The sequence below is a fragment of the Desmodus rotundus genome, chromosome 1, assembly GCF_022682495.2.
Source record: "Desmodus rotundus isolate HL8 chromosome 1, HLdesRot8A.1, whole genome shotgun sequence".
NCBI classification, from domain to species: Eukaryota; Metazoa; Chordata; class Mammalia; order Chiroptera; family Phyllostomidae; genus Desmodus; species Desmodus rotundus.
The window spans coordinates 156,722,187-156,727,451 of record NC_071387.1 but is presented as its reverse complement, the minus strand read 5'-3'; the positions used below and the strand labels follow the sequence as shown (position 1 = coordinate 156,727,451).

General features: G+C 39.1%; 1 pseudogene; it reads left to right on the top strand.

The window, feature by feature from the left end:
- Positions 1-424: 424 nt before the first annotated feature.
- LOC112307428 (securin-like) lies at positions 425-1,004 on the top strand (annotated as a pseudogene).
- Positions 1,005-5,265: the final 4,261 nt, after the last annotated feature.

The window sequence follows — 5,265 nt, the reverse complement described above, 5'->3', positions numbered from 1 at the left end:
GCAGATACTGGACACTCCTCCTATATTTCTGTTCCTTCAATGCTCACATTCCTGGCAACACCATGGCAAAATTAGCCTTTGATTTCCATTTGTCCTTTCATCCAGGACAGCAGGGAGGAATTAGTGAGGGTAGTTACATCTGGGAATAGAGTTTATAAATTATTTCTCAGGAATATCTGAATCTCTCAACATGCTCCAAAAGAATCTTTGAATGATTCTTGGCCTAAAATAAATTCTATTCTCATGGAAAAAAGTTAATTCATGAAAAAGAAATTCTATGAGAAGTTCTTGAAAGTCTCACCTGTGAAAACTTAAGTCTTATAGGATTCTGGAAGGTTCCTGTAACGTCTCTTGGTTTCAAGATTCTCAAACTTGGTGGCTGAGGCATGGGTGATTTTGGTTGTTGATCCTAACTTAATCCAGAATGGCTACTGTGATTGTTGTGGATAAGGAAAATCAAGAACCAGGCACTCGGGTTGGTCCTAAGGACCAGCTAAAGCTGGGGTCCTGGCCTTCAGTCAAAGCTTTAGATGGGAGATCACGGGTTTCAACAACACATGGTGGCAAAATGTTCAATGCTCCACCATCCTTACCTGAAGCTCCCAGAAAGGCTTTAGGAACTGTGAATAGAGCTACAGAACAGTCAGTAAAGAATAACGGACTTCTCAAACAGAAACAGACAACCTTCCCTGCTAAAAAGGTGACTGAGAAGACTGTTAAAGGGCTATCCAGAAATACAGAAGTTCTTTTCCTTCAGTCCTCCAGACTTTGAGAGCTTCCACCTGCCTGACGAACACCAGATCACCCCGCTCCCCTCAAACGGAGTGCCTTGCGTGATCATCGATGATGAGAGGAAACTTGAAAGGCTGTTACACTTCGCTCCCCCTTCCCCTCTGAAGATGCCCTCTCCACTGTGGGAATCTGATCCGTGGCAGTCTCCCTCAAGTATTCTGTGGACTCGGGATGTTGAACTGCCACCTGTGTGCTATGATGTAGAGATTTAGTTTTTTAGTGCTTTATAGTTTGTGTGTAAGGATTAACAGTTTGTGTTAATGAGGCAATTCTTTAACAGAAAAAAATTCTCAAGCTTGGGATTTTGACCTGAGAGCATTTCCCTGTCCTCTTCTTGCATCACATCTCTGACTCTCAGGGCATCTGGTTACTAGAGTGCACATTCCCTGGCCACCCGGACTAAGTGTTCAAGGCACCTCTGTCATCTTTAAACCTCTGTACTGTGAATTAACTCTGACTTCCTTGTCTTTGGTGAGGACCAGTTGCTCTTCCAATTCTTTCTTCCACTTTGACATCCTTCCAAAGATAAAACCAGAAGTAGTAAAGTGAATAGAGCAAAAAATTATATGCTTAAAACAAACTTTTCTAAAAATCCCACATATTTGATGTTAAAGAAAATATGGATTAATGGCCTAAACAAATCAAATTAACTGGAGACACCACTAAGAGCAGATTCCTAATATTCCAAGCCATGTGAGCGTATCTGACATGAAGTAAGAGCTGACACAGTGAAATCACAGCAAGGAACAGAGGTTAGGCAGCAGAGGACAACTTTAGCTCCACATAGTGCATTTGGGAAGAGGAAAGGGGAGATGGGGGAGTATTTAATAGTAGGACAGAAAGAATGGCTTTACAGTAAAGGGTGTCTACATATTCAAGGTTTTAGGATAACAATGAGTCCCAGATTTGTTGTTTGATCCAACTAAAACTGAAGAGGGTTATAAAATCCTCTCCACTTAGTGGCATTAAGAAGGCAACGATTTGTGGCAAACATTTTTGTGGAGAACATTTTATTAAAGGAATAGTGCATTGCTAAGTTTTGCATGAATTTGTGGAGTAGAAAACAACAACAGAAATTACCAGGAAAATTAAAATGCAGTTGAGGAATATATTTGCTTTGGAAACTAAACTGAGCAACCACAAAAACAGAGACAAAAAAAATTTGCAAAGCATATGTCAGCTCTGATTTTTAAAAAATGGCTTTGAGATCTAGATGAAGGTCAAAGGAGAATGCAATAGAAGCTGCTGCTGCACAAGGCCCATGCTGGCTCTCCTACTAGGCAGACTACTCACAGGTCTCAACAGAACCGGGAGATTGGGCACAAAATCAGAACAAGGCAGGTTCCTCCTTGATGAATGTATCCAGAATTTTGCAAGTTGGAAAACATCTAGAAGGCAATTAATTTCATTTCCATATCACATTAAGTAGTATTTTTTTGTAAACTAAAATTTTATTTTATTTTTATTTTTATTTATTTTTAGAGGGAGGGAAGGGAAGGAGGATGAGAGGGAGAGAAACATCGATGTGCAAGAAAAACACTGATCAGTTCCTCTTAAATGCCCCCAACTGGAGACCTGGTGACAAACAACTGAACCACACTGGTCAGGACATGGTGTGTGATCTTTTTTTAAATTTTTTTAATTTTATTTAATTATTATTCAGTTACAATTGTCTGCATTTTCTCCCCATCCCTCCACCCCACCCCAGCCAATCCTACCTCCCTCCCCCACCTCTACCCTCCCCCTTGATTTTCTCCTTGTGTCCTTTATAGTAGCTCCTGTAGACCCCTCTCCCCACTATCCCCTCCCCAGTCCCCTGTGGCTATTGTTACACTGTTCTTAATTTCAATGTCTCTGGTTATATCTTGTTTGCTTTTTTCTTCTGTTGATTATGTTCCAGTTAAAGGTGAGATCATATGGTATTTGTCCCTCACCGCCTGGCTTATTTCACTTAGCATAATGCTCTCCAGTTCCATCCATGCTGTTGCAAAGGGTATAAGCTCCTTCTTTCTCTCTGCTGTGTAGAATTCCATTGTGTAAATATGCCATAGTTTTTTGATCCACTCATTTGCTGATGGGCACTTAGGCTGCTTCCAGTACTTGGCTATTGTAAATTGTGCTGGTATGAACTTTGGGGTGAATAGCTTCTTCTGGATTGGTGTTTCAGGGCTCTTAGGGTATAATCCCAGCAGTGGAATTGCTGGGTCAAAGGGCAGTTCCATTTTTAGTTTTCTGAGGAAATTCCATACTGTTTTCCACAGTGGCCGCACCAGTCTACATTCCCACCAATGTACTAGGGTTCCCTTTTCTCCTCATCCTCTCCAACATTTGTTTGTTGATTTATTTATGTTGGCCACTCTGACCAGTGTGAGATGGTACCTCATTGTGGTTTTAATTTGCATCTCTCTGATGGCTAGTGATGCTGAGCATCTTTTCAGATGGTACAATATTCACAAATCAATAAACATAATATACCACATAAACAAAACCCACTTGATCATATCAATAGATGTGGAAAAGCATTTGATAAGGTACAGCACCCATTTATGATAAAAACCCTCAACAAAGTGGGAATAGAGGGAGCATTCCTCAACATAATGTAAACTAAACTTTTAATTTGAAATACATGTGAAGGTGGGAACAGGACCCAGTCTCTCCACTGGAGGCTTCTGTGTGGCCCTTCCAGGGCCAGCATGGAATCCCAGTGGACATAGTGAAACCTCTGAACTGGAGAAAAGATGGAATCAAAGTGGATCTGACCCAACCCGGTACCCAATTTTGCTCATCTTAGCATTGCTTCCAAAAAAATTGAGGGTTCCACTTTCTAGAACATTACTTTTTTGTAGCCATTACTGTTGATTTCTTTCTACTTTTTTTTTTAAATTGTGGTAAGAACATTTAACATGAGATATAGCATCTAAAATTTTAAGTATACAGTAGAGTATTGTTAACTACAGGCACGATGTGGTACAGCAGATCACTCAACTTATCATTTCTATATCTAAAAGCAACTGAGGTCTTGACCATTCCTTGCCCTAATTTTCATAGCCATGAAAACCAAAAATTAACAAGTTATGGGAATTTGATGACTCAGTACTTTTTTATTTTCCATTTGCCTCTCTCACAAGGTTCCCACCCAATTTTTCCAAATAATCCTTTCCCTTTAAGGAAAAAACTGGTGGAATATATCCTGAGATATATCCTGAGGCCTTCCTCTTTTCCTCTAGCACACTAGGCATTTCCCCTCAGGAGAGAGAACTGTGGGGCTGGTGCATCCGATACAGTATGACTAATGCTGTATTCTTTTACTGCTGAGATTAGTTCCCAAGAAATCCTTTTATGTATTAGTTTGGAGAAACTTTGACTTTCTCATTCCTCTTGGGGATTGCTCTCTTGACTTCCTATAGAGTTACACATTGGCTATAAATTGTCCTTCACCAGAAAGGTGATCTTTTAAAACAGGAATTTTCCTTTAAGTTATTGAAATAATTATAGGAAATGGTTAAAAGGTATTAATAACATTTCAGAGGAGTTTACACCATGTACTCTACAAAACAAATGGTCATTCTAAAGGCCAAAATACCTAGTACTAAAATTTCAATGAGTCCTGATACTGAACTAAATCCTCTGAGAAACAAGGAAACTGGCTTATTCTACAGCCCACAGAATTTATCACACTCCAGGGTAAAAAGCAAGGCAAAGAATTTTATTTCCTGTGCTATGTATTTCAGTAAATAAGTCTGTGTCCCTAAAAGGATAATAGTTTTAAAGGCCCTAAAGATGTTGAGTCCTAAGACTACATTTTTGGGACGATTGCACCTTGCTTACACAGAGAGAACAAAATCTCTATTTTTCACATAATTTAAAAATGTATTACTTCATCAGTTTCCCAGATTTATGTAAACAAGATTTGCAATAATATTTATAAAGTGGACATATAGATGTCATAATAATAAAGTCATGTTTCTCATTTCCTTTTCTTTCTTATTGGGAAGAGAAGAAGATTTAAGAAAGTAAGAAATGAGGTTCCTCTTGAAAGAACTTGATTAAAATAACTCTTGGAATTCTAGCCTATTTTATAGGCTCCCCACACCCCTTTTGTGTCAGTTCAGAAACTTAGCTGTGAGGAGGTTGTTAAGTGTAAACTAATACATCCTGATTTTCAGGAAGCCCCTGCTGTCATTGTGCAGCCACTCAATTTGAATCTTTTACAACATGATTTCTGAAAAGCAAGGCATGAGCTGGCTGGAAAAAATGACCAAGCATCTCTATCTTCTCAGCTCTGCTGGATAAGGGAAGAGAACCACAGCAAAACTCCTTTTCTGCCATTCAGGATTGAAATGGGAGCACCTGGGGTTTCCAGTTTTAGAATATAACTATTTCGGCAATTAGAAAATCTCTGAGCATCTCTCTCCCCTGGTATTTAGGTAAATTAATAATATTAAGCATTTCTAAAATAAGAAGTGGGTTATA